Source organism: Schistocerca cancellata, chromosome 7, assembly GCF_023864275.1.
Source record: "Schistocerca cancellata isolate TAMUIC-IGC-003103 chromosome 7, iqSchCanc2.1, whole genome shotgun sequence".
NCBI classification, from domain to species: Eukaryota; Metazoa; Arthropoda; class Insecta; order Orthoptera; family Acrididae; genus Schistocerca; species Schistocerca cancellata.
The window spans coordinates 438,860,013-438,869,711 of NC_064632.1; the positions used below are offsets into that span (position 1 = coordinate 438,860,013).

General features: G+C 50.0%; 3 non-coding genes across 3 annotated transcripts; all 3 read left to right on the forward strand.

Moving 5' to 3' along the window:
- Positions 1–1,372: 1,372 nt before the first annotated feature.
- Positions 1,373–1,479, forward strand: LOC126093503 (U6 spliceosomal RNA). The gene has a single exon (XR_007521650.1). It is a non-coding gene; the product is annotated as a U6 spliceosomal RNA (small nuclear RNA).
- Positions 1,480–4,139: 2,660 nt separating this feature from the next.
- LOC126093506 (U6 spliceosomal RNA) lies at positions 4,140–4,246 on the forward strand. The gene has a single exon (XR_007521653.1). It is a non-coding gene; the product is annotated as a U6 spliceosomal RNA (small nuclear RNA).
- Positions 4,247–9,361: 5,115 nt separating this feature from the next.
- Positions 9,362–9,468, forward strand: LOC126093522 (U6 spliceosomal RNA). Its single transcript, XR_007521667.1, has one exon. It is a non-coding gene; the product is annotated as a U6 spliceosomal RNA (small nuclear RNA).
- Positions 9,469–9,699: the final 231 nt, after the last annotated feature.

Genomic DNA, 9,699 nt, shown 5'->3' on the forward strand with positions numbered 1-9,699 from the left:
ACACTGCCTTCCTTGCCCTTGCCCCCACCCTGCAACGCTCCCAACACCTTCTCCAATCCCATCTTGACTGGTCCACTGCTTGGTGCAACCAATGGTTGCTCAAGGTCAATCCCTCCAAAACCCAGGCGATCATTGTAGGCAAAACCACCCCTTCCTTCCGCCTCCTTGATTTCTATCTCACCATGTATGGCCGTCCTATCGCCCTCACTCCCACCCTTAAGTACCTTGGTGTCACCCTCGACCATCGCCTCTCCTGGACTCCCCATCTCCGGACAATCCAAGTCAAGGCACGTTCCCGCCTCCGTATCCTCAAGCTTCTTTCCGGCCGTACATGGAGTCTGGACACCGCCACAATTGTCCACACCTATAAATCCCTCATCCGCCCTATCCTTTGTTACGCCCATCCAGCCTGGATCTCCGCCCCCACTACCTTTTATAAATCCCTCCAAATCCTTGAACGCCATGCTCTCCACCACGCCTATCACATCCGTGTCCCCTCCCCCACGGGGATCCTGTATGATCTCATCCCCTTCCCCCACCTCCTCTTTTACTTGAAAGGATACGGATCCCATACACCTCCCGTAAATTTGACCCTCCTCACCCGCTCGTCTCCCCGATCCTCTCCCACCCCCGCCCGCTTCCGTGCCTGTATTCCCACGTCCCACCCGGTCTCCATCTCTCCACCCTCCTTACCCTCTCCCAAGGTGGCTTCCGCCAGCTCCTCCTCCCTGATGATGTCCTCCTCCCCTCCATCTACCCCTCCTATCAACTTTGACCCTCCCCCCACTTCCTGTGTCCTTTCTTTTAGGCACCCTCCCTCCCTCCCTTCCCTTCCCTTCTCTTTCCTCTCCCCCCTTCCTCCTCCCCTCTTCCTCCGGGCTTCCCCTCCCCCCTCTCCTCTGCCCATGGCATCTCTTCTCTCTTCTCTCCCCTCTCCCATTCCCCTCCTCCTCATCCTCCTCCTCCTCCACTCTTGGCAGGTCCCCGGACTCGTACACGCTCAGTGGACTATCGCGCGCCGGAGATCATCGCCATCTGTGTGTTGTGTGTGTGCCTCGATTTGTGTTTAGTGTTCTGTCACCTTCACGCCTCAACCGTTCACGTGTGGCGTCGCCGTCATCCATGTTCTGTGCGCCGTGTCCCCAAGTGTTACTGTTTTTTTGCGTCCAGCGTGAACGGCTTCTTGTTTATTGTTTTTCGTATCTCCTTTTTTCTTGCCAGCCGTTTTTACTGTCTTGTCTGTATCACCTATATGTCATGTTATTGTTCCACTTAAGGCTGAAGAGCAGCGTACCATGCTGCTGCCAGCCCGCCTGTATCAGGTGATTAAAATTACAATAGAGGAAAAAAAAAGAAAGAGGGCTCCCCAAATGTACTCGCTTCGGCAGTACATATACTAAAATTGTAATGATACAGAGAAGATTAGCATGGCCCCTGCGCAAGCATGACACGCAAAATCGTGAAGCGTTCCACATTTTTTTCGCAATCTCACTCTCTCATGTCTCACATCAGCTGCTAATACCCTCAGCCACCTACACTATTTTCGCTTCATATCTGCACTCATTTGTCACAAACTATGCTCTCCATTTACGCAGTTCTCCTCCACTCTCTTTCATTCACAACAGAGCATGATAAAACTGGCGATAAACCTATCCCTTACATCAACAATGCACATCTAAAACGTCACTCTAATAACAAGTCAGCAAGCACACCAAAACCACAACTACACTGACACAAGTACATGTCACTAGCACCCCTTCAGCTCATTGGCAAACCTGACACAAATCACAGCCAGTCTAAGCCTAAGATTAAGACTAAGCCTAGCACAGGCAAAAGCCTCTTCTCTTCCTCAGTATCACACTCACCTGTCACAACATCTCTTCCTACTGTTTCAATCATGTCATTTCATAACACACACTTACTGCCACACACAACATTTGGAAACCTTACATCAACTTTACACAAGATAGCTGCATGTTCCAAATCTTTCTCACTCACATAGTTTCACTCAGACTACTGCTTAAATACACTCTAGCGCTCTAACATTAGCCTGTATTACCTAATATTTATTTTTCTCTAACGCCTACAAAGCTTCTGGTGCCTGTATGCCACTATCACATACTGTCTGCACACAGACCCACAACATTTATCTCTATTCATCTTCATGGCTGCAGCTGATGCCATAATTGTTTCAGCAGCATAAATAAACATGTGAAGGAAGATGTCTCTTTAATCATTAAGAGTGCAAGCTACCCCTTTACAGGAAGTTCATTTAACATTATGTTTCAAGTAACTTTCCTAGTGGCCTTGCTATCCAGCTGCAGCCCTCATAATACAGACTGCAGGTGACACCTCATCAGATTCTTAACTGAAGCACATATGCCTGTGTAATAAGACACTGCCCTTCACCTAAAAATCAACTATTACAGCAAATCTGTGGTGAATCAGCATGTCATGTACAAATGACATTGAAGTGTTTAGAAAGCAGACCAGTATGCTAATATTAACATATAACACTATATGTTAATATTAGCATACTGGTCTGCTTTCTAAACACTTCAGTGTTGTGGTATTCATTAACTGACACTTTTGAAATTAATTTAGGTAACTATATGTAGTGGCTGATTGCCAGACATGTGGGAAAATACTTTGTGGGTCACACCAGCGAAATTTGTACATGACATGTTGATTCACCTCAGATTTGCTGTAATAGTTGGTTTTTAGGTGAAGGGCAGTGGCTCATTACACAGGCAGATATGCTTCAGTTAAGAATCTGATGAGGTGTCACCTGCAGTGACAGCACTTTGAATCCCATCAATGTCATACAAGTCGATGCAGTTCATAATTGCAGCTGATGGACCTGTCATCCTGTGTTTAGGAGAAAGATTGGACAATCTCTGCATTCAATATTCATTATGTCACATACACAGAAGCTCTACCACATAAGCAGATACAGAGCCAGTCAAGACACAAAACACTAGCAAGCTTCAAAATTTTGGAATAGACAACAACATCACAAACCAGTTTGTCTCACATGACACCAATAGCTACTCAGTTATTAACTGCTTTCAGATACTAAATCTATCACTCTTTGTTTTGCACTAGCAATTCTTCCTGCAATAACAACATTCACCAAACTGGATTACATCTGATTGACATTTCCCAGGAACATAACTATAGCTACTAACACAATGCTAACCTGGTTTCTCCTACCACAAGTCCCCTCAATATTTTAGGCTCATTCACACATCTCCATCACAGTGTTTCACTGTTGTCAAGTAGACCTGCCCTGTGTAAACTTGGATCAACACAAATATATCACCTGGTATTGTACTTAAAACGGAACTATGTCCATCATTCCTACTACTATCTCACACAACTCGCATTCACCCATCCATGCCCTAGTAATGACCTACACTGCTGTGTTTCAAAGTGTGCAATACGAAAGCTGTTTTTAATGGTTCGTGAGGCTACCGTGTCTCTTCTTGCAGTCACAATTGTCTTCTGGCGCCATTGGATGAACAGGACCATGCTTGGTGTCTGTGGAGTTACTCAACAATTTATATGGTCACAGACAGTGTCTTCTTGTGGTGTACTTGATGTGTGAGTTAAAAGTTGCCTTGCATATGTGACTCTGTCATTAAATCGATTAGTATCGTAAGAAAGTACCACTGCAAGAGTAATGCAATTTGTGTTAGCAGTGAAAACAGTTTCGCAAAAATATTCGCTTGCTTTGAGAGTCTTGAAGACCTGCTACCAGCTCCAATCAGAGTCATTTATCCCACACATTAGAGAAGTGTGTTTCATAGATATGCCTATAAGACACTAAACTCGGGATGTAAGAACATGGCGTCAATAGGTGCCAACTCGTCTTCCTGCCGCCTAGCCTGTTGCTGCTCTGGGTGGATGCTGCGAGAGCAAGCGACTCTACAATCTAAGTTTTACATCCAATACTGCCAAATAGTACAGTTGACAGAGCTGCCGCTTACTAATAACGACACCTCGCAGTAATTAATTCACAAATTAGCACTCGGCAGGCCTTGTGTTCCTCGCCAGAGCTGCGTAAAGCTACGTCCAAGCCGAACCATGTTTGACGCGACGCCATAACTATATATAGAATTTCAGATGGCTCTTCGAATGTACTCGCTTCGGTAGTAAATATACTAAAATTGGAACGATACAGAGAAGATTAGCATGGCCCCTGCGCAAGGGTGACACGCAAAATCGTGAAGCGTTCCACATTTTTTTTGCAATCTCACTCTCTCATGTCTCACATCAGCTGCTAATACCCTCAGCCACCTACACAAGTTTCGCTTCATAGTTGCACCCACTTGTCACAAACTATGCTCTCCATTTACGCAGTTCTCCTCCACTCTCTTTCATTCACAACAGAACATGATAAAACTGGCAATAAACCTATCCCTTACATCACCAATGCAATACATCCGTGTTATGGATGGTGACGTAGGAAAGACGGTAGGAGAGAAAGGAGCCGATCAGATGGACGTAGTAAATGCGAAGGGCGAAGGTTTGGAGTTTGAAGAGGAGACCGGAATTCCATTTGCGGTCATAAGCACGTTCGAGGTCCAGGGAGAGGAAGAATGCTGAGCGATGGGAATTTAGCTGTTCGGAAAGGAGATGAGTGAGGTGAAGGAGAAGGTCATCGGAAGAGAAGGACGGCCGAAAGCCACTTTGCGTAACAGGAACGAGGCGATGCTGACGTAGATGCTGGTGGATGCGGCGGGTGAGGATAGATTCCAGGACCTTTCTGAAGACCGAGGTAAGGCTGATGGGATGGTAGGAGGAGATGGCGGATGGCGGTTTGCCAGGTTTAAGGAACATCAGGATACAGGAGGTTTTCCACCGTTCGGGATAGTAACTGGTGGACAGGACTAAATTGTAGAGCCTGGCCAGGGTGGAGAGGAAAGAGACAGGAGCTTCACGAAGGTGATGGTAGGTGACACGATCGTGAACGGGAGCAGTGTTGTGTTTCGTGCGGAGTGTAGCAATGAGATTCTTTGTAGTGATAGGGGCATTGAGTTCCATGTGTGCAATGTTGTCCAAGTACTGGAAACCAGGAGCGAGGGGAGGGACAGAGGTGTCAGTTCGATTGCTGATATTCGGGAAGAGGGAGTAATCGAAATGGGGATCATTGGGGATGGAAAAGACATTGGAGAGGGAAGAGGGAAAGTGACTGGCCTTACTAAGGGTGTCAGGTAAGGAGTGATCACCATGGAGAAGAGGGTAGTAGGGGGAGGGTTTAGTTCCGGTAAAGTGATGGAAGGCTGACCAGAACTTGGACGAGTTTATAGGTAGGGTAGCAGTTAAACGGGTGCATGTCTGTCGCCAGTCCTGGCGTTTCTGAGCCGCGAGCAAATTTCGAATGAGTCGCTGGAGTTGCCGGTGGCGTAGGAGTGTGTCCGGGTCATGCGTGTGAAGGAAGGCAGGGTAGAGACAGCGGGATTCACGGAGGAGGAGGACGGCCTGTGAGGGTAAGGAAGGACGGTAAGGGGGGGGGGGATGGCGACAGTAGGGACGTGGGTCTCCACAGCCTCAGACAAGGTCTGTTGGAGAAAGGAGGCGGCATGAGTTACATGATCAGGGTGGTGGTAGGTGAAGGGGTGGCTATCGACCTGGGTGGAGAGGGTATCCTGGTAGGCATTCCAGTTGGCACGGGAATAGTCATGGACGTACTTTGGGGGACGGTCATTACGAGGGTCGGGGCGGGGGCGACGACCATCTGAAACGGTGAGGAGGACAGGGACATGGTCGCTACCAATAGGCTCCAGGACATCCACTGTTATGCGGCCAAGGAGGTTAGGGGAGGAAAGGATAACATCGGGAGTGGAGTTGGATTCAGGACGGGTGTGGTGGGGGATCGGGATGAGGTCACCTTGAAGGGAGGAGAGGAACAGATGCCACCGCCGTAACTGGGCGGCGGAACGACTGTGGATGTTGAGGTCGGCGGCGATCACGTAGGAGGAGAAGGTACGGTCAGTGTGGGAGAGGAAGTCGAAGGGAATAGGGCCGTTAGGGCGGACATAGATGGTGGCGCAGGTGACAGTAAGGCTGGGGAAGAAGAGATTAAGGATCAGGTGTTCGGTGAGGTTGGAGCCAAAGTGGGATCTGGCAGTGGTGACCAATGGCAACTCCGCCATGTGCAATCGGGAGGAGATTGTCGGAGCGGTGAAGGAGGTATGGCGATGTGTGGATGGTGTGGTGGGGTTGGAGGAAAGTTTCATGGAGGAGGAAGGCATCCATGCAGTGGGTGGCAAGGGTGTGCAGAAAGAGGTTCTTGTTGCCAAGAAGGGAGCAGATGTTGTTGAAAAGGATACAGTGCTGTCGCGCCGTGTCAGGGATTTAGACAAGGGTGTCAAGACGGGAGAAGATGAAATGGGCCTGGTTGTTGGAGTAGGCAGCATACATTTTTAAATGGAAAATAGAACGGGCGGCGAGGGAGACCTGTTGGAGGGTGTGAGGGCGCTGGAAAGGGTGGACGTTTTGTGGGACAATGGTGAGGAACCTGATGATGTCCTCAGCGGTGGGGGGGGACGAAGGGAATTGCCAGGAGGGGTGGGGGCGTCCAGAGGACGGACTGGGACGGTGAGTTCAGGAGTGGTTGGAGGGGACGGGCTTTACACTTTTGGGAGTAAGTGGGATGGGGGAGATTGCAGGTATAGCAGGAGGGAGGGGATCGAAGGTTAGGGCACTGCCGGAGGATGTGTGCTTGCCTACAATGCGGGCGGGTGGGGGTCTCGTGGCACTTGGCTGTTGGGTGTGCGTTATAGCGCAGACACCTCTGGCAGCGCAGGGATTGAGGGTGGGAGCGGGAGGAGTCCATCTTATAGCGCTGGTTGAAGAGAAGGGCACCCTCCTTCAGAAAACGGTCAATGGAGGGGGCGTCCTAGGAGAAAACACGCATAAGGCGGGTGGGGGCGGCAGAGTTGAAAATGTGGCGGACCACCCGCACCTCCAGCGTGGGATGTGCCTTGAGCTCCGCCAACACCTCCTCCTCTGTGATCGACAGACTGAGCCGAGTGATCACAGTGGTGAAGGTCGGCAGGCGACGCAGGGGTTGGGGTTGGTGGGTAGGAGATGGAGAAGGAGCAGGGGTGAGGGAGGCGTTGGGGCCAAAACGGGTGATGGGGAGGTGGGAGAGGATGTCAGTATGGAGGGTTGGGCTGCAGGAGGAGATGAGAACGGAATCCCATCTGGGAGTGAGGAGAGAGATGGGGGCACCAGGGAAGTGTTGGCAGAGGAGGAGGGAGAGATTCCGGGCCTAGAGAAGGGAAGGATCGGGACGGGAGAGAAGGTATTTGTATAAAGAGGGGGGGAGGAGGAGGAGGAGGAGGAGGAGGAGGCGGAGGGAGCAGGGCCAATCAGGGAGACATCCATGGCATCCTGGGGGGGGGGTAAGGAGGACGGGGCGGGGCCTTTTTGGAAGCATAGGAGGTGGTGGTGCCACTAGGGCATTTAACAGTGGCAGAAGGGTGGGTGGTGACATGAGAGACGGGAGCTATAGGGAGGTGGTGGAAAGGGGCAGGTCACGGCATGGACACAGCAGTCGGCACCGGAGATGGTGATGGTGAAGACGACGTCGACGGCGACGGTGGTGGCGGTGAAGGCGAAGGCGATGGAAAGAGTTGGGCATGGGCAGGGGCCCGATGGGCCACCACCCTAGCTGGAGCTGCCGTGACAGGCTGGGGGAGTGGGGGGAAAGAATCAGAGGGCGAGGAGTGGGAGGAAGAAGCTGGAGAGGGGCGACAAAGAGCGAGGGCGAAGGGAGATTGAGAAGAGGAGGGATGGAAAGAGGGGAGTGTGACTGGGCAGACCATGTAATGGTGGTGGTGGTGGCGGAGGGGGAAGTATAAACAATGGCTGTGGTGGTAGTGGTGGTAGTGGTGGTGGGGGCTGACATGACGACAGGGAGAAACAAAAATGCACAGGATGAAAAAGAAAGGAACAAACTGGTGACACACGAAGACAAAGACGAACACGAAGTCAGATGAAGACAAGCGTCCCACGTTGCAGGCGCTGGCGCCGATGCTGACGACGGCTGGCAGGAATTCCGCAGCTGCTGTTGCTGCCGCGGACGGGGCTGGGCCCGCTGCTCCTGCTGCTGCTGCTGGAGTGCTGGCTGGCTGTCTGGCTGGACCACTGCTGCTGGAGGGCTGGCTGGCCGCTGCCGGCTTGACTGCAGCTGCTGGCTGGGACCGCTGCTGCTCGGCTGCACTGCTGCTGCTCGGCTGCACCGCTGCTGCTCGGCCTGCTGGCTGGCTGGCACCTGAAAACCTAGCGCTTCGATTAGTGCTGGAATGGCACAATCGAAGGGCGGTATCCTTGCGGAGTACTGTCGGAGATGGCGGAGGAACCCTCTGAAATTGTATATATAGTTATAGTCAAACATGGTTCGGCTTGGACATAGCTTTATGCAGTTCTGACGAGGAACACAAGGCCTGCCAAGTGCTAATCTGTGAATTAATTACTGCGAGGTGTCGTTATTAGTAAGCGGCAGCTCTGTCAACTGTACTATTTGGCAGTATTGGATGTAAAACTTAGATTGTAGAGTCGCTTGAACTCGCAGCATCCACCAAGAGCAGCAGCAGCTTCACACAGTTGCCGCTAGGCGGCAGCAAGACGTGTTGGCACCTATTGTCGCCATGTTCTCACATCCCGAGTTTAGTGTCTTATAGGCATACCTATGAAACACACTTCTCTAATGTGTGGGATAAATGACTCTGATTGGAGCTGGTAGCAGGTCTTCAAGACTCCCAAAACAAGCGAATATTTTTCCGAAACTGTTTTCACTGCTAACACAAATTTCATTACTTTTGTAGTGGTACTTTCTTACGATACTAATCGATTTAATGGCAGAGTCGCATATGCAAGGAAACTTTAACTCACACATCAAGTACACCACAAGAAGACACAAGAAGACTATTTCGATGGCACTTTGAATCCCATCAATGTCATATAAGTCGTTGCTTTTTACAATTTCAGCTGATGCATTTCTTATCCTGTTTCAAGGAGAAAGATTGGACAAATCTGCTTGCAAATATTCAGCATGTTACATAGGTGCCAATACGCCGTGCTGCCGCCTAGCGGCAGCTGTGTGAAACTGCTGCTGCTCTGGGTGGATGCTGCGAGTGCAAGCAACTGTACGATATAATTTTTATATCAAATACTGCCAAATATGCAGTTGACAATACTGCGACTTACTAAGAACAACACCTTGTAGTAATTAGTTTACAGATTAGCATTTGACAGGCCTTGTGTTCCTCGCCAGAGCTGCGTAAAGCTACACCCAAGCTGAACCGTGTTAGACACAACTGTGTATACAACTTCATGGGGCTCCTCGAATGTACTCGCTTCGGCGGCACATATGCTGAAACCGGAACGGTACAGAGAAGATTAGCACGGCCACTGTGCAAGGATGACACCCAAAATTGCGAAGTGTTTCACATTTTTTTAGCAATCTCACTCTCTCATGTCTCACATCAGCTGCTAATACCCTCAGCGACCTACACAAATTTTGCTTGATATCTGCACCCACTTGTCAAACTATGCTTTCCATTTACGGACTTCTCCTCCACTCTTTTTTATTCACAACAGAACATAACAAAACTTGTAATGAACATATACCTCACATTATCAATGCACATCTAATATTTCAATCTACTAACAAGTCAGCCCCCCCAT